The following is a 23,483-nucleotide window of genomic DNA, read 5'->3' as shown; positions in this document are numbered from 1 at the left end:
GTGAGGACACAGGTGCAGAGGTAGGGTGAGGGGTGGGGAGAGTGTGCAGTTCTCACCTGAGTCTTTCTTTTCTGAGTGAGAAAGAAATGACTAGGGAAATGGCATCCAGATAGAGCAGGGCTGGAGCCCCTTGAGCTCTGTGCTCTTCACTTTATGGAGACAGACTTCTAGCATCAGGAGGACATATAAGAGACTAGAAGCAAATGCAACAAATAGCTCAGGTATAAAGACTACCATCCTTTTTATCTTGTCATTTATCATCTTATCAATTTATAATTTTTCTGCAGTGAATATATGTGACACTCTGTATCGTTCATCATCATACACATCAGAATCAGAATGTAAATGTTTTATTTATACTTTAAAAGGGAAAGAGATGGTAAGAAAGAGCAGCTCAGGGCACAGAGCTGAAAGGTCTGGGCCTGCCTGTCTGCACTCTGTGCAGGGGACTCACAGAGCCTTTGCTCCATGTTTCAGGACCCTGCTCTCTGGGGGGCCAAGTAGGGTCTTTCCCTTCTTTCTGGGGTGTGCTCATTAACTCATTTATTACTGTCTTGTGAACCTTACTGCTTTCTAGATGATGGTTTTTCCAAGTTACATGACGTTTCAAGCTATTTCAGTGGGAGAATTCGTCCATACAATTCAGCCCACATGCTTTGGAAATGGAAATTTGAGGTAAAATAGTTCAGTGAAAAGATGATTGGTCCTAAAGGGGAAGATCAGAACCTGATCATTCATGGTCTGAGGATGATATGTCAGTTATTTGCTATTTTACAGTACTTTATTTTTAGAAACATTTTCATACACATACAAGATAATTCAATAGATATTCAAAAATATACAAAAATAAGGAAGTTACATAGTAACCCCTCATTCCTCAGTCCATTAACTTCTTTACATAAACTCAGCAACATGGCCCCAGGGATGCTGGGTCAAAGCCTCAATTTAGGATTCCTGAGGTGGTGCACAGAGTGACAAGACTGCATATATGATGGTGGATCAAAACCCCCATCAGGACTCAGCAAGAGGGGTGTAGAACAGTAGTCGCGTGGCCCTAGTATCATTTGCTCAAATTTCCAAATGTGGAACAAGGGGCGGAGCACAGTGCAGCTGCATCTCCAGCCCTTGTAGATGGTGAGGTTCTGTGGGATCCTAATCCTGGAGAATGGAGCACAGCAGGGACTTGGGCCACTGGGGGCAGGTCTCACCACTGTGAGAGCTCCAGCGCTAGGAAGGAGATGAAGTGGCAGGACTCTGGACAGCTCCATCAGGGGGTTCAGCATTACTAGAGACTCTCTGTGGGGTCCTTGATGGCAAAGGATGCAGATTCCACAGGTAAGCAAGATGACAAGAGTCCTCCTGTTCTCTTTTTCCTGCAGGTGAAATCATCCCTCTGAGGGCATCTTCCTTGTGCTGATCTGCTCCAGACTGACGGATGGGGTGACATGAGTAAAATGTTTCCTGCACTTTTCTATGTAGCCATCCTTGGGTTTTGTGCTCTAAAGCATTCTGCTATTTCCTCAGGGTAGTCCAGAGCTTTCCCAGAGCCACTGTCATCAATTATGTAGTTTATTGTTTTTATTGATGTTTTTACAGAAACAAGGGTTGTACCTGATTGGTTGATAAATTGATATTTTTATCGTGTGTGTGTGTGTTGTTTTTCTAGAGAGAACAGTATTGGGAGGCTCCTAGTCAACCATCATCTGACTTCAGCTGGAACATCAGTAAGACTGTTGCCTTAACGTCCTTGTCTAGCAGGTTTGCCATCTGCTTGTGTACTGAACACATTAGAGGACAATTGTACAGATTTCTTCTACCATCTATTCAGGTCCTAGCATCTGTCCCCATGTGATGGGCCTTGCAATCCTTTAGCACAGGTGCCATCCATGCTGTTGCCAGCCAGAGTCACTCCCTTTGGTGCTGCCCTAGATCGCGTCCCTTCTTGTCTGATTACAAGTACTTATCCAGCAATTCTTCCCTTGTTCTCTTTTTCTTCACCAATGTTTGTTCTCAAGTGGATTATAGTGGTGGCTTTGAGAAGACACAACCCTGGCCCTTGGCTTGAGGGTATGTAACTGATCCCTGGCCCTGGCTGTGTGCTCTCAAATCTGATGCCATGTGTGCTCTTAGAATGCACTTCCTCTAGAATTCCTCCAGCCTGTCCTTGAGAACAGCACAGAAACTGAGGCAGAACTCTTTCTCCTCTGCAGGCTGACTGAGGCTCCAGGGCTTCCTGATACCCTGATGAACTTGTCTGGGTCTAGGACACTTCTAGCCAAACTTCCTTCTCTCTCCTTCCCTCGGATTCAGACTTGCATCAAGATTTGCTGTTCTTCCAGCCTTTCTGGCTCCTTCGCCAGGTCTTCTCACAATGCTTTCTCCTAACACATTCCTTACAGTCACTTCCCCTGTGGGAAAAACCCAAGATCCTGCAGACATGATCAATTTCCTCCCAGTGGATGCCCTTCAGCACCCTCTGGACACATGAAGGAGGCTCGCCCTTCTCTACTAATGGTTAACACTTCCTGTGCTGGACAATGGTGCAGATGCAAGTGGTATCTACTCAGTAGGTTTGCGAGAATGACCTAGCATGCGTGTGTAGGAGCATGAACAGCAGCTCTGGTATTGGATTCTGAGGATGCTTGATCGAGGGGCCAGAATATCAGGATGGAGAAGGGAAAATGCATTGACTAGGAGCACTTTTCAGGATGTGGTTTTATCCAGAAGCCCAAGACATGGGGCAATATCACCATTGGGGTGGCTCTATGTAGATGGGGAAAGTGGTGTCCAACTCTCCACAAAGTACACATGACTTAGTTGCCCTGGGGATAAAAATATATGTTTATAAAAAATAAAAAGTTAAAAAAAAAAAAAAAAGAGACAGTAAAACTTGGGATAAAGAAGCTGAAGGAAGTAGACATGCAGAATGCAGGTATTATGTGTAGAAAAAAGACCCACCAGATGATTACATTCCACAAGAGGATCCCGAAGACTCACCTTTCCTGAAAGTCATCAGCAAAGTGTTGGGAAGAGGGAACAGGACATCACTAGAAATTTGAGGGTATTTTCCTCTACAGGGCAGAGATCAGGCAGGACAGATGTCCTAGAGTTCGCTCATTAATATCAGTGGGGATGAACGGGCCCTGAAGAGACAGGTGGGAACTCCATGAAAGGTAGATTGGGTGAAGGACCTCTTCCACCAGGTATTCAATCAAACACTGATGTAGGTGCTGTTGGCCAGGGACCTTGCAGATATGTTAGGTCTCAAATCAGCTGACTTTAAGACAGGGAGATTCCCCTGTCTTAGATTCTCCTGGTGAGGTGAGGATTTAATTAATTAATTAGTTAATTAATTAATTTTGCCTTTAGTTTTTTTTTTTTAATTATGTTCGGTTAGCCAGCATGTGGTACATCATAAGTTTTTGTTGTAGTGTCCAATGATTCAATAGTTGTGTATAAAACTCCATGCTCATCCCAACATGCGCCCTCCTTAAAACCCATCATCTAGTCACCCCAGACTCCCACCCCCCTCCCTTCTGTAAACCTCTGTTTCCTGGAGTCCACAATCCCTCATGGTTTGTCTCCTTCTCTGATTTCTTCCCACTCAGTTTCCCCTCCTTTCTCCTGTGGTTCTGCATGCTATTCCTTATGTTCTATATATGAGAGAAACCATATGATAATCATCTTTTTCTGCTTAACTTATTTCACTTAGAATAATCTCCTCCAATTCCATCCATGTTGAAGCAAATGGTGAGTATTCATCCTTTCTGATGACTAATATTCCATTCTATTTATGTTCCACATCTTTTTTATCCATTCCTCTGTTGAAGGGCATCTTGGTTCCTTCCATTGTTTGGCTGTTGTGGACATTGCTGCTATGAACATTGGAGTACATGTGCCCCTTCTTTTTACTACATCTGTATTTTGGGGGTAAATGCCTAGTAGTATAATTCCTGAATCATAGGGTAGCTCTATTTTTAAAGTCTTGAGGAAGCTCCATACTGTTTTTCAGAATGGTTGTACCAGGTTGTAATCCCATCAACAATGAAAGTTGGTCCCCTTTCTCCACAACCTTGCCAACAATTTCTTTTAACTATCTTGTTAATTTTGGCCATTCTAGCTGGTATAAGGTGGTATCTCATTTATCTCATTGTGGTTTTGATTTGTATCTCCCTGATGGTTAGAGATGTTGAACATTTTTTCATGTGTCTGTTAGCTATTTGAATGTTTTCTTTGGAGAACTGTCTGCTTATGTTTTCTGCCCATTTCATGACTGGATTATTTGCTTTTTGGGTCATTGAGTCTGATAAGTTCTTTAAATCTTGATATAAATATATTGGCTATATTGATATCTAAGATCTTTATAGATCTTTATAGATCTTAGATATCAGCCCTTTATCTGAAATGTCATTTGCAAATATCTTCTCCCATTCTGGGGATTGCCTTTGTTTTTGTTGACTGTTTCCTTTGCTGTGCAAAAGCTTTTTATCTTGATAAAGTCCCAAAAGTTCATTTTTGCTTTTGTCAAAGAGGTTCCTGACTATGTTCTCCTCTGAGATTTTGATGGATTCCTATCTTTCATTTAGGTCTTTCATCCATTTTGAGTTTATTTTTGTGTATGGTGTAAGAGATTATTTCATTCTTCTGAATGTGGCTGTCCAGTTTCTCCAGGATTATTTATTGAAGAGACTGTCTTTTTTCCATTGGACATTCTTTCCTGATTTGTTGAAGATTATTAGTTGGCCATAGAGTTGAGGGTCCATTTCTGGACTCTCTATTCTGTTCCATTGATTTGTGTGTCTGCTTTTGTGCCAATACCATGCTGTCTTGATGCTCACTGCTTTGTAATATAGCTTGGAGTCAAGCATTGTGATGCCCCCACCTTCAGTTTTTGTTATCGGCATTCCCCTGGCGATTTGTGGTCTTTTCTGGTTCCATACAAATTTTAGGATTATTTGTTCCAGCTCTGTGAAGAATGTCAGTGGCAATTTGAAAGGGATTGCATTGAAAGTGTGGATTGCTCTGGGCAGCATAGACATATTCATAATGTTTATTCTTCCAATCCATGAGCATGGAATGGTTTTCCATCTCTTTGTGTCCTTTTTCCATCTCTTTGTGTCCTTCTCAGTTTCTTTATAGGTGTTCTGTAGTTTCTAGAGTATAAATCCTTTACCTCTTTGGTTAGGTTTATTCCAAGGTATTCGATCGTTTTTGGTATTATTGCAAATGGAATCCATTCCTTAATTTCTCTTTGTTCAGTCACATTGTTAGTGTATAGAAATGCAACTGATTTCTGTGCATTGATTTTGTATCCTGCCACATTGCTGAATTGCTGTATGAGTTCTAATAATTTGGGGGTAGAGTCTTTTGGGTTTTCCACATAAAGAATGTCATCGGCAAAGAGAGAGTTTGACTTCTTTGCCAATTTGAATACCTTTTATTTCTTTTTGTTGTCTGATTGCTGATGCTAGGACTTCTAGTATTATTTTGAACAATAATGGTGAGAGTGGGAATCCCTGTCATGTTCCTGACCTTAAGGGAAAAGTTTTCAGTTTTTCCCCATTGAGAATGATATTCATGATGGGTGTTTCACAGATGGCTTTTATGATATTAGGTATGGTCCCTCTAATCCTGTACTTTGAAGAGTTTTAATCAGGAAGGGATGCTATATTTTGTCAAATGCTTTCTCTGTATTGATTGAGAGGATCATCTGATTCTTGTCTTTTATTAATGTGGTCTGTCACACTGGTGGATTTCCAGATGTTAAACCCAAGAATAAATCCCTCCTGGTCATGGTGACCAATTCTTCTAATGTGCTGTTGGATCTTATTGGCTAGGGTCTTATTGAGTATTTTGGCACTGGTATTCATCAGGGATATTGGTCTGTAATTCTCCTTTGAGAATTGATGAGGTCTTTGTCTGGCTTGGGGGTCAAGGTAATGCTGGCCTCATAGAATGAGTTTGGAAGTTTTCCTCCCATTTCTATTTTTTGGAACAGTTTCAGTAGAATAGGTATTATTTCTTCTTTAAATGTTAGATAGAATTCCCCTGGGAAGCCAGGGGAATTCTGGACTCTTATTTATTATTTCAATTTCCTTTCTGGTTATGGGTCTATTCAGATTATCTATTTCTGCCTGTTTCAATCTTGGTAGTTTATAAGTTTCCAGGAATGCATCCATTTCTTCTAGATTGCTTAATTTGTTGGCATATAGTAATAATTTCTAATACTTGTTTCTATTTCCTTGGTGTTAGTCATGACCTCTGGCCTTTCATTCATGATTTTATTAATTTGAGTCCTTTCCATTTTCTTTTCAACAACTCTGGCCAGCAGTTTATTGATCTTATTAATTCTTTCAAAGAATGAACTTCTAGTTTTGCTGATCTGTTCTACTGTTTTCTGGTTTCTATTTCATTGATTCCTGTCTAATTTTTTTATTTCTCTTCTCCTACTTGGTTTAGGCTTTATTTGCCGTTCTTTCTCCAGATCTTTTAGGTGTAAGGTTAGCTTGTTCTTTTGGGATTTTTCTAGTTTTTTGAGAAAGGCTTGGATGGCTATGTATTTCTCTGTTAGGACTGCCTTTGCAGTATCCCATAGGTTTTGGACTAATGTGTTTTCATTCTCATTAGTTTCCATGAATTGTTTTTTTTTTTTTTAATTTTAAAAAATATTTTATTTATTGATGTGACAGAACATGCACAAGCAGAGGGAGTATCAGAGGGAGAGGGAGAAGTAGTCTCCCCACCAAGCAGGGAGCCCAATGTGGGGCTTGATCCCAGGACCCTGGGATCATGACCTGAGCCAAAGGCAGACATTAACCAACTGAGCTACCCAGGTGTCCCAGTTTCTATGAATTATTTAAATTCTCCTTTAATTTCCTGGTTAACCTAATCATTCTTTAGCAAGATGCTCTTTAACTTCCAAGTATTTGAGTTCCTTCCAAATTTCTTCTTGTGGTTGAGTTCCAGTTTCACAGCATTGTGCTCTGAAAATATGCAGGGGATAATCTCAATCTTTTGGTATCCATTGAGACCTCATTTGTAACCCAGTATGTGGTCTATTCTGAAGAAAGTTCCATGTGCATTCAAGAAGAATGAATATTCTGTTGTTTTAGGATGGAATGTTATGTGTATATCTACAAAGTCCATCTGGTCCAAAGCTCTTGTTTCTTTCTTGACCTTCTGATTAGATAATCTGTCCACTGCTGTGGTGGAGTTTGAGGTATCCTACTACTAATGTATTTCTGTCTATATGTTTATTTTGCTTATTAACTGGATTATATAATTGGCTGCTCCCATGTTGGGGGGGTCGATATTTACAATTGTTATCTCTTCTTGTTTGATAGACCCTTTAGGTATGATACAATGGCCCTCTACACCCCTTACTACAGTCTTTGGTTTAAACTCTAATTTGTCTGATACAAGAATTGCTACCCCAGCTTTCTTTTGAGGTTCATTGGCATGGTACATGGTTTTCCATCCCCTTACCTTCAATCTGGATGTGTCTTTAGGTTCAAAATGAGACTCTTATAGACAGCATATGGATAGGTCCTGTTTTTTTATCCAACCAGACACTCTGTGTCCCTTGATGTGAGCATTCAGTCCACTCACATTGAGAGTAACTATTGAAAGATATTAATTTAGTGTCATTTTATTGTCTATAGAGTCCCAGTTTCTGTAGGTTTTCTGTTTTTTGTTTTTCTGGGCTTTGTGACTTTTGGGGTTTCTCTTGGTTTACAAAATCCCCTTCAATATTTCTTGTGGGGCTGGCTTGGTAGTCACTATTCTTTCTGTTTCTGCCTGTTGTGAAAGCTCTTTATCTCTCCATCTGCTCTGAATGGCAGTCTTGCTGGGTAAAGTATTCTTGGCTGCATGTTCTTTTCATTTAATACTTTGAGTATGTCCTGATAACCCTTTCTGGTTTGCCAGGTCTCTGTGGACAGGTCTGATCTTATTCTGATGTACCTCTTTCTGTACATAAGGAGTCTCTTTCCCCTAGCTGCTCTAAGGATAGCTTTCTGGGCTCTAAGATTTGCAAGCTTCACTAGTATATTTTGTGTATATATATACTAGTAGATACTTCACTAGTATATGTGTCGATCTACTTTTATTAATTTTGGGAAGGGTCCTCTCTGCTTCTTGGACTTGAATGTTTGTTTCTTTCCCCAAATTAGGGAAGTTCTCAGCTATAGAGTTGCTCAAATATACCTTCTAATCCTCTCTCTCCCTCCACCCCCTCAGGGATCCAAATAATTCTGACATTGGAGTATTTCATGGCATTGTTGATCTCTGTAAGTCTAATCTCATGTGCCACTAGCTGCCTATACCTCTCTTCTTCACTTTCCTCCTTTCTATCAGCTTATTTTCTAGCTCACTAATTCATTCTTCTGTCTCATTTACCCTGGCTATTAGAATATTCCATTTAGTTGCATTTCATTCAAAGCATTTTTTATTTCAGCCTGATTAGATCTCATTTCTGCCCTTAGAGATTATTGATAATGCCTTTTTCAAGCCTAGCTATTGATTTCATGATTGCTATCCTGAAGTCTGCCTTTGATATCTTGCTTATATCTATATCTATTAGTTCTGTGGCAGAGGACATTGTGTCTGGTTCTTTTCTTTATTGAGAGTTCTTCCTAGTCATTCTGTTAATGGATGATTGAACAAATGGACAGAGTCCAAAATACCAACCACAACCCAAAGCAGCTGCATCCTAGCAAAATCCTGGGTGGTCAGATGTTACCATTGAAAATCAAACCAAAATGAAACAAAAGAATAAAATTAAGAAATTGAAAAAAAATTCTAAACATGTATAAATATATATTATCAAAAATATGTAAATATTTGAAAATAAAGAAAAAAGGGGGTGAAGAGGGATTATTATCTCTCAGTGTGGACAAAACAGGGAGTTTCAGTTGTTCCTGGGTGTACTTTGGTCTCTGTGTTAGAGGACACTACATCCCCAAATAACTAGGAAAATAAAACTTGTATATATAAAAAAGTGAAACTGAATAGAATGAAAAACAGGCTAGAAACATATATCTATAAAAAATATAGGTGTGTAGAAATACAAGTTAAAAAGCATCTATGAAAAGATGAGTTGGTGTAATAGATATCTAGTTGAAATGAGAAGTTTCAAGGAAAAAAAAAACAGCAGGGGAAAACAGCATGAGATAGAGAGGGAAAAAAAGAAAGAAAAGAAAAGAAAAGGAAAATTATATCTGAAAAGTAAACATTTGAGAGGCCACATGTGGAGCTCAATATATAATTTTCCCTTTTTGTGGGGATTTTATAGTCATCCACCTGTTCTTCCAGTCTGTCTTCTGGGGGACAGGTCTGCCCTGCAATTTCTTGGGTAACCCAGCCTTGGCAGAGTTGCCCCACCCCCTGTCTGGGGGATGGGCTCAGTGGAAACGGGTTTTCTGAGTCTCTTTTTTTCCCTGGGGGTTTTCTGCACTTCTTCAGGGGATCAGAGCAAAAATGGCTGCAGCCAAGCCTCTGGTGCAGAGCAGAAAAATCTCAGTCTGCCCTCTCTAATAAACTCCCAAGGGCAAATAGTCTCCACTTCTGCTTGTGCCACTGAAAACTGTACCCCCCCCCCCCCACAGAGCACGCCCACAGCTACTCTCTCAGAAGTGTTTTCAGGTTCCCATTGTATCTCAGTCCTTTGTGCTTTCAAACCACCAGCAACCGTGGGCTAGCACTGGCACAGGGTTTGGCCGGAGGTGGGGGGGGAGGTGTTGTTGTTTGTAGGCTACTGAGTCTGTTCTGGTTCTGCCCTGGAGCCCCTTCCCAGCCACTATTGTTCTGCAAGTTTTTGCCCTTTCACAGGCACTGTTTCCAGATTTTTTTCAGAATGTTTAAGGAAAGAGCAGCTATCAACCCACCCAGTTAGGTTCTAGGTTCATGGGTTTCTGGGGATCCTATTTGTGAATGCCTTCTGGCTCTTGCTGGCCACTTCCTGGCCCCAGTGCTCAGGCTCTCCACCATTTCAGAAATCCCCTTTTGCTCTGTGGCCCCTGTATCCTAAGACCACAGTGTTCTACCTAGATATCTGCCTTTTCATTTCCAAAACCTCCCAGGGTGGGGGGAGGTATCTTACTAGAACAGATTTCCAAGGACTCCAATTTTGCCCTCAGGTGTTATATCACTTTCCAGGCACCAGCTTATGGTGGCTCCCTCCCCCTTCTGTTTATCTTCCATTATCATGCACAGATTCATGACTCTTGCCAAAAGCAAGTGCTTTTCTGCTTATAGAAATCCAGATATATATTCTAACGTCTCAGGTTAATTTCATGGATGTTCAAAATGGCTTGTAGATAGCCAGCTAAATTCAGGGACCAGTTTAAATAAGGTCCCCTTCTCCTCTGCCATCTTGCCTTCCTCCCTCAAATGAGTCTTTAAAAGGAATGGATTCTTCCTAAGGAAAAAATTTAAAGTGTGATAGGGTTCAATGTGAAGGGTTTCTCTATTGTTGGCTTTGGAAATGGAGGTCAGAATGGCTAAAATGCTTGTGGGCATGAGGACCATTCCAGCTGGCAAGGAAATGGGGACCTCAGTCTTATAACTGTAGGAAACAGAATTCTGCCAACACCTCTGTATGAACTTGAAGGAGCAGCCCACCTCAAGTTGAGAACACAACTTTGTGAAATCCTGAACAGAGAATCCATCTACACCATGCCTGAATTTCTTTTTCCTTTTTTTTTTTTTAAAGTAATATCTATATGAACTTCTGACTCAAACTTATGACCCTGGGATCAAGAGTCACACACTCGACCAGCTAAGACAGTCTGAAGCCCACTATGCCTGGGTTTATGTCTAAAAAACAGCAAACAAATAAATTGATGTTCTTTTGAGCCATGAAGTTTGTAGTAATTAGCTATGCAGTAATAGAAAATGAATACCCAGGCTCACTGTGCAACAAATAGACACATAGCACTTCTTCCCCTGACATAAATTTATGAACTACTGTGCACACTAGTTGCATGAATGAAAACCTTTTCTGATTTTTGGTATATTCCCCGTTGTGATTTTTATGGAATGAATTAAGTTCTGATAGAATAGTATTTCATTCTTTCACTCAACAACAACTAATTTAGTTTCTACTATGTATCAGGAATGGTTTTCTATCCTGTGGATACAGATTTCACTGAAATAGCCCAAAGCCTGTGCTCATGTGCCTTATATTCTAAAAGTTTCCCAGGAGTGAGACAGAGCCACTGAAGCATTTTCAGGGAAGACCTGACCTGAGCTGACTCACATCAGCAGGATCGCTGACCTCTGTTGGGAGAAGGGCCCTGGGCAGCAGACAATGGGGAGGCGGTGACATAGACCTGGGCCAGTGAGTGTGGGGCCGGGAAGAAAGGGCTCTGCAGTGTCTTAGCAAGGGGACCCCGGGCACGGACGTGGGATCCCCGGGAAAGGCGCCTCTCCACCGCCCCCGCCCCAGACCCCCAGCCGCCCCCACCCGGCTCCAAGCCTGTGCTCCCCGGTCCCTCCCCACCTCCGCCCTGCTCTCCCCAACCATCCTGCCCGCCTCCACCTGGGCCCCGAACCGTGCAGGGAGGACAGTTGGGCAGTGTCTCAGCCCCTCCGCGCCCGCAGGCTCCCACTCCCTGAGATATTTCTACACCGCGGTGTCCCGGCCCCACTCCGTCGCCCCGCTTCCCCTCCCTCCCTTCCCCCTCACCCCCACCACTGCTCTGCTCTCACCTGCCCTCTCTCCCGCATCTGCTCTCTGGTTCTAGCAGGGGGTACCTGGGCCCTCTCCATTCCTGTCTGTGCTTCGTGTCCCATGGAGCTGCAGCTGAATTTGTTTTCTTCCGTGGCTGCCAGGAGGGGTTGATGGGTTACTGAAAAAAAGGATTCCTAAAGTGTGAGAGAGGAAATCAACAGAAGCACTGAGAACCTTCCAGGATTTTCATGTTTGCTGGGCTTCCTCTGGGGAAGAGGAAGAGGAGAGGCTGTGAGGAACCTGCATGGAGGGGACTGTGCCCAGCCTGTGCTCACTGCATCCTGGGCTTTGACATGGTCACGCCTCTGCTGGGTCATCATCGCTGCTCCCTGATCCCTGTCCTTTTGGTGGAACCTTGTCCCACTGGGCCCTGGGGTCACGGGGACTCAGATCTCTCCTGTTTCCAGTACCTTATGCAACAAGAGCTTCCTGTGAGGGGGACAGCCTAGACATGAACTGGGTCAGGACTCAGCCTCCAAGCTTTGCTTGTCTTTTTCTCCTCCTCCTCCTCCCCCCTTCCCCCTTCTCTTCCCCTTCCCTCCCCTCTCCCTTCTCCTCCCTCTTCCTCCTCCTCCTCCTCCTCCTCCTCTTCTTCTTCTTCCTCCTCTTCTTCTTCTCCTCCTCCTCCTTCTTTTCTTTTTTCTTTGGAGACTTAGGCCAGTTCTTCTTCTCCTGTACGAGTTCTGGTCTCATGTTCCTCTGGTGTCCCCAGTCTGGGACAGCTGCAAATGTCATTTGGCTTCTCATTGTCCCCACAAGACCCAGTGAGCCCCTGCACACAGAAGTCTCTTTAGAAAGCAGATCCTGGAGTTAGGGACAGGATCTGAGAGTTTCTCATCCTTACTAAATTTTGCTTAGTTCCTTTCTTCTCTGCTCACCTGTCTCCTCCCCCCCAACTCCTGCTCTTGGCTTTAGTGATACTTGTTCTGGTTCTACTCTTAATTGATAGAATGATAAAGCAGTGTCTAATTTGAATCCACATTTGTCTGGAATACATGACCCATAAGCCTAGGAAGGATGGTGTGGGAAGGAGTATGTGGGGACATGGAGGAGACCACCACTGGTGAGAAAAGTGGCAGCTGCCACTAGATAGTCTGAGGCTCATCTAGAAGAGAGAGGTGCTCTTTGTGGATCATTTCTCCAAGTGATAATTGAGTGTCAGACACAGGAACACTATTGTAGCATCTAGGACACCTCACTGAAGTGAAAACAGACAAAATGGGCCTGCCTGGTGGGGCATATGTGCTGGTAGTGAGGGGCACTGTGTGGGGACAGGGAAGATGGCTACTTTACTGGGGTGGTGTGAGCTTCACTGAGAAGGTGACCTTTGAGAGACTTGAAGGACATGAAGGAATTGTGCAAGAGGAGGTCTGGGGTAAGTTCTTTCCAGGCAGAGAACACCCAGTGCACATGTGCTAGGGCAGGAGCCTGTCCTGTGTTGAAGGCAGGCTGAGGAAGTCACTGCAGCTGGAGCAGAGAGCAGGTGACATGAGATCAGAGGTCAGTCTCATCATGGGGGTCTGAGGTTATGAGAAGGGTTTTGAGTTTTCTCTGAGTGAGGTGTGGAGTTACGAGATGGTTTTGAACAGATGATCCACCTGTAGGACTTGCTTTAGAAGCACCTGTTTGCTGCTGTGCAGAATTGAGAGATGCAGGGAGAGCGACCAGTAGAGAAACTGTAGGAAACCAGTGCAGTGTCAGGAGCCTGGGTGGTTCAGTTTGCTAAGCATTTCCTTCAGCTCAGGTCATGATCTCGAGGTCCTGGGATCTAGCCCTAGATCTGGCTCCCTGCTCAGAAGGGAGCCTGCTTCTCCTTCTCTCTCTGCCCCTTCCCCACCCCTGCTCATTCTTTCTTGCTCTGTGCTCTCTCTTTAAAATAAATAAATAAATTCTTTAAAAAAGAAGAACAAGAACAAGAATAAGAAGAACAAGAACAAGAAGGAAAGCAACCAGTGCAGTGTCCCAGGAGGGGGGTGTGGGAAATGGGTATGAGGAGGAAAGACAATAGGAAGTGATTGGGTGCTAGAGATATTTAAAGTAAATTTAGTAAATTCTTTGCAGGATTTACTAATGGATTCATTGTGGGTGGTGAGAAGGAGGAATCAGGGAGGGCATCCAGTATTTCAGACTGCAGGTAGAAATGTGCAGTGCCTTCCGTGGATATGGGGAAGGTTCTGGAAGCAGGACATTTGGGGAAACAGCAAGACAAGCATCCAATTTAGGAATATTAAATCTAAGATGTCTACCAAAAATGCAAGTGAGGGGGCTCATGGGTGGCTCAGTACACAGAGCATGTGAGTCTTGGTTTCAGCTCAGGTCATGATCTCACGGTCCTGATATCAAGCCTTGTGACAGACTACTCACTCAGCGTAGAGTGTGCTGGAGATTCTTTCCCTCTCCCTCTGTCCTTTCCCTGCTCATGCTCTCTCCTTAAATAAATAAACAAATAAATAAACTTTTTTTTTTTTTTAAAGAAAAGGGGGACACCTAGGTGGCTCAGTCAGTTAAGCCCCTGCTTTTTGCTCAAGTCATGATTCCAGAGTCCTGGGATTGAGTCCCACATCAGGCTCTTTGGTCAGCGGCAAGACTCCTTCTCCCTCTGCCTGCCTCTTCCCTACTTGTGCACTCTCTCTCTCCAACAAAGAAATAACATCTTTAGAAAAAAGGAAAGAAATGCAAACATGGATACAGAGTGCAGGGTTAGAGACATATCAAAGTTGGAGAAATAGATTTGGGAGGTGATAACATGTGAATGATGATTAGAGCCTTCAGCAGAGATGAGGTCACCAGGGGTCGAGGGCCATAGAAGAAAAAGGAGCAGGACCAAACCCTGGACTCCTCAGGGCTAAGCAGGCTGATCAGAGCTCACACCCAGAGCGCACTGCACAGTCTGGTTCTGCGTCTAGAAGGCACACAGAACAAGGAGGCCCAGCCTTCAGTATGCACAGGAATTTCCTGGACTATGAAGATCTAGACAGTCTGGGGTAGAGCATGAGATGCTGGGTTGATAACAAGGTTGGTGCTGCTGCTGCTGGTCTTCAGATCCCACACTGAGTAGCGAGCACAGGAAGCAGGATCCCCATATAGCCGTGCATCAGCCTCTCCTGTAGGGCTTATCATGTCAGTGATGCCTGGGCCCACGCCCAACATTCTAAGATGGTGGGTTTGAGGAGGGTCCTGAGTATTTGGTACCAAAGCCACAAGCAATCCTGTGACTCTACCAGATAGGGAAGCACTGAAGTCATTGATGAGAGCCCTCACTGTGGGGAGGGGTCTTACACATTTATTGGGTTTTTTGTACGAAGAAAAATGCAAGGCATGTCGGGAGATACATATTTTCTGTGGGGCACAGCCAGGCAGCAGGTGGAGGAAGTGGTCATTAGCTCAACATAAATAAAACGTCTGCTTTCTAAAAGAATAGGTCTCAAATGGTCCTAATAACACACACACACACTCACCCCAACAACTGTGACAGGATGCAGGTCTTAGCTAATGCTTATAGTGGTAACCAGTTTACAGCATATAAATATATCAAATCAAAAGGTTGTAACCTTAAATTTATAAAATGTTATGTCAGTTATTTCTCAATAAAACTGGTAAACAATTCTGAATCCCTGCTCTCTGAAAGTATTCTTTCATGGATTTCTCACTCCTTATTTTCAACAACAGAGTATAAGTTGTTTTAATTGAAACTATAAATACTTATATGGAAATATATATGTGTATGTGCATAGTCAAGGAGAATTATATATATATATAAAATATAATACATAAATAAAATGTAAATTACATGTAATAAAATAAATGTTATATATAATAAAATAAAATATATTTTAGGATTAAAGGAATATGAAATATAAGTTATATTTATATATTATAAATAAATATATTTATGGGAGAATAAATGTATTATGTACATATATATAGTTAGTTAGGGAGAATATTTGGCCTCATTTCATTTCAGGGAAAGCCACAGGCCACAGGCCCAAGGCTGCACAGGTAGGAATAGAATCCACCATCGCACCCCAGTTCAAGGCCCAAAAACGAACCACTGCCCATGGTGCTGGGCACAGGTCCCACTGCTCACACCACTGCACCCTGAGGCCAAGACTGCTGTCACTGCTGCTCCTGGCAACGGGATGACACGACGGCCACTCACGCCACCTGTGTCAAATGCATATAGCCCTGTCCCAGCATCTGTGTCACACACACATCCTGAGTCAGAGTCTGGCATCTGGTCACCTGAATGGTGGAGCCTCAGGCCTTGGCCCCCTGCAACAGTGTGTGATGTCCTAACTCTGATCTGGATTCCTGGGGAATGATCACCAACATCCTCGGACTTGAACTCTTCTTTTGGTCTGGTCTCTGCATTCCTAGCCAAGGCCTGTGAGAGGCCACACATTCAAGTGGTTCCCAAAGTCACCAATGCTGTAGGCAGATACCACGATGGCTCTAGTGTTCCCATCCGCCGGTATTCATGCCCTTGTGTAATAAATACCCACTTTGGGAACAGAAGCAGGACATAATGACTTGCTGGTGACACAGAATAGAGTAAAGTCATGCAGTGAGTACCTGGAATCACCAGGACACAAGATATGAGGCATTTGGGGTCTACAGTCTCAAGGTGGGCCGTCGAAGCCAGCCTGGATAAGTGCAGATTTCTGGTGGAACCTCATGAAAAATCATTCTTCAGAATAGACCACATACTGGGTTACAAATGAGGTCTCAATGGATACCAAAAGATTGAGATTATCCTCTGCATATTTTCAGAGCACAATGCTGTGAAACTGGAACTCAACCACAAGAAGAAATTTGGAAGGAACTCAAATACTTGGAAGTTAAAGAGCATCTTGCTAAAGAATGATTAGGTTAACCAGGAAATTAAAGGAGAATTTAAATAATTCATAGAAACTGGGACACCTGGGTAGCTCAGTTGGTTAATGTCTGCCTTTGGCTCAGGTCATGATCCCAGGGTCCTGGGATCAAGCCCCACATTGGGCTCCCTGCTTGGTGGGGAGACTACTTCTCCCTCTCCCTCTGATACTCCCTCTGCTTGTGCATGTTCTGTCACATCAATAAATAAAATATTTTTTAAAATTAAAAAAAAAAAAACAATTCATGGAAACTAATGAGAATGAAAACACATTAGTCCAAAACCTATGGGATACTGCAAAGGCAGTCCTAACAGAGAAATACATAGCCATCCAAGCCTTTCTCAAAAAACTAGAAAAATCCCAAAAGAACAAGCTAACCTTACACCTAAAAGATCTGGAGAAAGAACGGCAAATAAAGCCTAAACCAAGTAGGAGAAGAGAAATAAAAAAATTAGACAGGAATCAATGAAATAGAAACCAGAAAACAGTAGAACAGATCAGCAAAACTAGAAGTTCATTCTTTGAAAGAATTAATAAGATCAATAAACTGCTGGCCAGAGTTGTTGAAAAGAAAATGGAAAGGACTCAAATTAATAAAATCATGAATGAAAGGCCAGAGGTCATGACTAACACCAAGGAAATAGAAACAAGTATTAGAAATTATTACTATATGCCAACAAATTAAGCAATCTAGAAGAAATGGATGCATTCCTGGAAACTTATAAACTACCAAGATTGAAACAGGCAGAAATAGATAATCTGAATAGACCCATAACCAGAAAGGAAATTGAAATAATAAATAAGAGTCCAGAATTCCCCTGGCTTCCCAGGGGAATTCTATCTAACATTTAAAGAAGAAATAATACCTATTCTACTGAAACTGTTCCAAAAAATAGAAATGGGAGGAAAACTTCCAAACTCATTCTATGAGGCCAGCATTACCTTGACCCCCAAGCCAGACAAAGACCTCATCAATTCTCAAAGGAGAATTACAGACCAATATCCCTGATGAATACCAGTGCCAAAATACTCAATAAGACCCTAGCCAATAAGATCCAACAGCACATTAGAAGAATTGGTCACCATGACCAGGAGGGATTTATTCTTGGGTTTAACATCTGGAAATCCACCAGTGTGACAGACCACATTAATAAAAGACAAGAATCAGATGATCCTCTCAATCAATACAGAGAAAGCATTTGACAAAATATAGCATCCCTTCCTGATTAAAACTCTTCAAAGTACAGGATTAGAGGGACCATACCTAATATCATAAAAGCCATCTGTGAAACACCCATCATGAATATCATTCTCAATGGGGAAAAACTGAAAACTTTTCCCTTAAGGTCAGGAACATGACAGGGATTCCCACTCTCACCATTATTGTTCAAAATAATACTAGAAGTCCTAGCATCAGCAATCAGACAACAAAAAGAAATAAAAGGTATTCAAATTGGCAAAGAAGTCAAACTCTCTCTTTGCCGATGACATTCTTTATGTGGAAAACCCAAAAGACTCTACCCCCAAATTATTAGAACTCATACAGCAATTCAGCAATGTGGCAGGATACAAAATCAATGCACAGAAATCAGTTGCATTTCTATACACTAACAATGTGACTGAACAAAGAGAAATTAAGGAATGGATTCCATTTGCAATAATACCAAAAACGATCGAATACCTTGGAATAAACCTAACCAAAGAGGTAAAGGATTTATACTCTAGAAACTACAGAACACCTATAAAGAAACTGAGAAGGACACAAAGAGATGGAAAAAGGACACAAAGAGATGGAAAACCATTCCATGCTCATGGATTGGAAGAATAAACATTATGAATATGTCTATGCTGCCCAGAGCAATCCACACTTTCAATGCAATCCCTTTCAAATTGCCACTGACATTCTTCACAGAGCTGGAACAAATAATCCTAAAATTTGTATGGAACCAGAAAAGACCACAAATCGCCAGGGGAATGCCGATAACAAAAACTGAAGGTGGGGGCATCACAATGCTTGACTCCAAGCTATATTACAAAGCAGTGAGCATCAAGACAGCATGGTATTGGCACAAAAGCAGACACACAAATCAATGGAACAGAATAGAGAGTCCAGAAATGGACCCTCAACTCTATGGCCAACTAATAATCTTCAACAAATCAGGAAAGAATGTCCAATGGAAAAAAGACAGTCTCTTCAATAAATAATCCTGGAGAAACTGGACAGCCACATTCAGAAGAATGAAATAATCTCTTACACCATACACAAAAATAAACTCAAAATGGATGAAAGACCTAAATGAAAGATAGGAATCCATCAAAATCTCAGAGGAGAACATAGTCAGGAACCTCTTTGACAAAAGCAAAAATGAACTTTTGGGACTTTATCAAGATAAAAAGCTTTTGCACAGCAAAGGAAACAGTCAACAAAAACAAAGGCAATCCCCAGAATGGGAGAAGATATTTGCAAATGACATTTCAGATAAAGGGCTGATATCTAAGATCTATAAAGATCTATAAAGATCTTAGATATCAATATAGCCAATATATTTATATCAAGATTTAAAGAACTTATCAGACTCAATGACCCAAAAAGCAAATAATCCAGTCATGAAATGGGCAGAAAACATAAGCAGACAGTTCTCCAAAGAAAACATTCAAATAGCTAACAGACACATGAAAAAATGTTCAACATCTCTAACCATCAGGGAGATACAAATCAAAACCACAATGAGATAAATGAGATACCACCTTATACCAGCTAGAATGGCCAAAATTAACAAGATAGTTAAAAGAAATTGTTGGCAAGGTTGTGGAGAAAGGGGACCAACTTTCATTGTTGATGGGATTACAACCTGGTACAACCATTCTGAAAAACAGTATGGAGCTTCCTCAAAACTTTAAAAATAGAGCTACCCTATGATTCAGGAATTATACTACTAGGCATTTACCCCCAAAATACAGATGTAGTAAAAAGAAGGGGCACATGTACTCCAATGTTCATAGCAGCAATGTCCACAACAGCCAAACAATGGAAGGAACCAAGATGCCCTTCAACAGAGGAATGGATAAAAAAGATGTGGTACATAAATAGAATGGAATATTAGTCATCAGAAAGGATGAATACTCACCATTTGCTTCAACATGGATGGAATTGGAGGAGATTATTCTAAGTGAAATAAGTTAAGCAGAAAAAGATGATTATCATATGGTTTCTCTCATATATAGAACATAAGGAATAGCATGCAGAACCACAGGAGAAAGGAGGGGAAACTGAGTGGGAAGAAATCAGAGAAGGAGACAAACCATGAGGGATTGTGGACTCCAGGAAACAGAGGTTTACAGAAGGGAGGGGGGTGGGAGTCTGGGGTGACTAGATGATGGGTTTTAAGGAGGGCGCATGTTGGGATGAGCATGGAGTTTTATACACAACTATTGAATCATTGGACACTACAACAAAAACTTATGATGTACCACATGCTGGCTAACCGAACATAATTAAAAAAAAAAAACTAAAGGCAAAATTAATTAATTAACTAATTAATTAATTAAATCCTCACCTCACCAGGAGAATCTAAGACAGGGGAATCTCCCTGTCTTAAAGTCAGCTGATTTGAGACCTAACATATCTGCAAGGTCCCTGGCCAACAGCACCTACATCAGTGTTTGATTGAATACCTGGTGGAAGAGGTCCTTCACCCAATCTACCTTTCATGGAGTTCCCACCTGTCTCTTCAGGGCCCGTTCATCCCCACTGATATTAATGAGCGAACTCTAGGACATCTGTCCTGCCTGATCTCTGCCCTGTAGAGGAAAATACCCTCAAATTTCTAGTGATGTCCTGTTCCCTCTTCCCAACACTTTGCTGATGACTTTCAGGAAAGGTGAGTCTTCGGGATCCTCTTGTGGAATGTAATCATCTGGTGGGTCTTTTTTCTACACATAATACCTGCATTCTGCATGTCTACTTCCTTCAGCTTCTTTATCCCAAGTTTTACTGTCTCTTTTTTTTTTTTTTTTAACTTTTTATTTTTTATAAACATATATTTTTATCCCCAGGGCAACTAAGTCATGTGTACTTTGTGGAGAGTTGGACACCACTTTCCCCATCTACATAGAGCCACCCCAATGGTGATATTGCCCCATGTCTTGGGCTTCTGGATAAAACCACATCCTGAAAAGTGCTCCTAGTCAATGCATTTTCCCTTCTCCATCCTGATATTCTGGCCCCTCGATCAAGCATCCTCAGAATCCAATACCAGAGCTGCTGTTCATGCTCCTACACACGCATGCTAGGTCATTCTCGCAAACCTACTGAGTAGATACCACTTGCATCTGCACCATTGTCCAGCACAGGAAGTGTTAACCATTAGTAGAGAAGGGCGAGCCTCCTTCATGTGTCCAGAGGGTGCTGAAGGGCATCCACTGGGAGGAAATTGATCATGTCTGCAGGATCTTGGGTTTTTCCCACAGGGGAAGTGACTGTAAGGAATGTGTTAGGAGAAAGCATTGTGAGAAGACCTGGCGAAGGAGCCAGAAAGGCTGGAAGAACAGCAAATCTTGATGCAAGTCTGAATCCGAGGGAAGGAGAGAGAAGGAAGTTTGGCTAGAAGTGTCCTAGACCCAGACAAGTTCATCAGGGTATCAGGAAGCCCTGGAGCCTCAGTCAGCCTGCAGAGGAGAAAGAGTTCTGCCTCAGTTTCTGTGCTGTTCTCAAGGACAGGCTGGAGGAATTCTAGAGGAAGTGCATTCTAAGAGCACACATGGCATCAGATTTGAGAGCACACAGCCAGGGCCAGGGATCAGTTACATACCCTCAAGCCAAGGGCCAGGGTTGTGTCTTCTCAAAGCCACCACTATAATCCACTTGAGAACAAACATTGGTGAAGAAAAAGAGAACAAGGGAAGAATTGCTGGATAAGTACTTGTAATCAGACAAGAAGGGACGCGATCTAGGGCAGCACCAAAGGGAGTGACTCTGGCTGGCAACAGCATGGATGGCACCTGTGCTAAAGGATTGCAAGGCCCATCACATGGGGACAGATGCTAGGACCTGAATAGATGGTAGAAGAAATCTGTACAATTGTCCTCTAATGTGTTCAGTACACAAGCAGATGGCAAACCTGCTAGACAAGGACGTTAAGGCAACAGTCTTACTGATGTTCCAGCTGAAGTCAGATGATGGTTGACTAGGAGCCTCCCAATACTGTTCTCTCTAGAAAAACAACACACACACACACGATAAAAATATCAATTTATCAACCAATCAGGTACAACCCTTGTTTCTGTAAAAACATCAATAAAAACAATAAACTACATAATTGATGACAGTGGCTCTGGGAAAGCTCTGGACTACCCTGAGGAAATAGCAGAATGCTTTAGAGCACAAAACCCAAGGATGGCTACATAGAAAAGTGCAGGAAACATTTTACTCATGTCACCCCATCCGTCAGTCTGGAGCAGATCAGCACAAGGAAGATGCCCTCAGAGGGATGATTTCACCTGCAGGAAAAAGAGAACAGGAGGACTCTTGTCATCTTGCTTACCTGTGGAATCTGCATCCTTTGCCATCAAGGACCCCACAGAGAGTCTCTAGTAATGCTGAACCCCCTGATGGAGCTGTCCAGAGTCCTGCCACTTCATCTCCTTCCTAGCGCTGGAGCTCTCACAGTGGTGAGACCTGCCCCCAGTGGCCCAAGTCCCTGCTGTGCTCCATTCTCCAGGATTAGGATCCCACAGAACCTCACCATCTACAAGGGCTGGAGATGCAGCTGCACTGTGCTCCGCCCCTTGTTCCACATTTGGAAATTTGAGCAAATGATACTAGGGCCACGCGACTACTGTTCTACACCCCTCTTGCTGAGTCCTGATGGGGGTTTTGATCCACCATCATATATGCAGTCTTGTCACTCTGTGCACCACCTCAGGAATCCTAAATTGAGGCTTTGACCCAGCATCCCTGGGGCCATGTTGCTGAGTTTATGTAAAGAAGTTAATGGACTGAGGAATGAGGGGTTACTATGTAACTTCCTTATTTTTGTATATTTTTGAATATCTATTGAATTATCTTGTATGTGTATGAAAATGTTTCTAAAAATAAAGTACTGTAAAATAGCAAATAACTGACATATCATCCTCAGACCATGAATGATCAGGTTCTGATCTTCCCCTTTAGGACCAATCATCTTTTCACTGAACTATTTTACCTCAAATTTCCATTTCCAAAGCATGTGGGCTGAATTGTATGGACGAATTCTCCCACTGAAATAGCTTGAAACGTCATGTAACTTGGAAAAACCATCATCTAGAAAGCAGTAAGGTTCACAAGACAGTAATAAATGAGTTAATGAGCACACCCCAGAAAGAAGGGAAAGACCCTACTTGGCCCCCCAGAGAGCAGGGTCCTGAAACATGGAGCAAAGGCTCTGTGAGTCCCCTGCACAGAGTGCAGACAGGCAGGCCCAGACCTTTCAGCTCTGTGCCCTGAGCTGCTCTTTCTTACCATCTCTTTCCCTTTTAAAGTATAAATAAAACATTTACATTCTGATTCTGATGTGTATGATGATGAACGATACAGAGTGTCACATATATTCACTGCAGAAAAATTATAAATTGATAAGATGATAAATGACAAGATAAAAAGGATGGTAGTCTTTATACCTGAGCTATTTGTTGCATTTGCTTCTAGTCTCTTATATGTCCTCCTGATGCTAGAAGTCTGTCTCCATAAAGTGAAGAGCACAGAGCTCAAGGGGCTCCAGCCCTGCTCTATCTGGATGCCATTTCCCTAGTCATTTCTTTCTCACTCAGAAAAGAAAGACTCAGGTGAGAACTGCACACTCTCCCCACCCCTCACCCTACCTCTGCACCTGTGTCCTCAC

General features: G+C 42.3%; 4 long non-coding RNA genes across 4 annotated transcripts in view; 3 read left to right on the top strand and 1 right to left on the bottom strand.

Annotated features, from left to right (window-relative positions):
• Positions 1-23,483, top strand: part of LOC309865906 — a 76,008-nt gene that overhangs the window by 22,859 nt on the left and 29,666 nt on the right. The gene's annotated exons all lie outside the window — the stretch shown is intronic.
• On the top strand, positions 8-1,644 carry LOC309865901. The gene is made up of 2 exons (XR_014312308.1): positions 8-675; positions 1,380-1,644. It is a non-coding gene; the product is annotated as an uncharacterized lncRNA (long non-coding RNA).
• LOC309865904 lies at positions 3,332-10,897 on the top strand. The gene is made up of 3 exons (XR_014312312.1): positions 3,332-3,750; positions 8,239-8,288; positions 10,712-10,897. It is a non-coding gene; the product is annotated as an uncharacterized lncRNA (long non-coding RNA).
• Positions 21,840-23,476, bottom strand: LOC309865900. Its single transcript, XR_014312307.1, has 2 exons — positions 22,809-23,476; positions 21,840-22,104 (listed from the first exon to the last, which is right to left on the bottom strand). It is a non-coding gene; the product is annotated as an uncharacterized lncRNA (long non-coding RNA).

Source organism: Mustela nivalis, assembly GCF_964662115.1.
Source record: "Mustela nivalis genome assembly, chromosome: 5".
Lineage (NCBI taxonomy): Eukaryota > Metazoa > Chordata > Mammalia > Carnivora > Mustelidae > Mustela > Mustela nivalis.
Note: the sequence above shows the minus strand (reverse complement) of the source record. Positions and strands in the feature narration are given on the sequence as shown.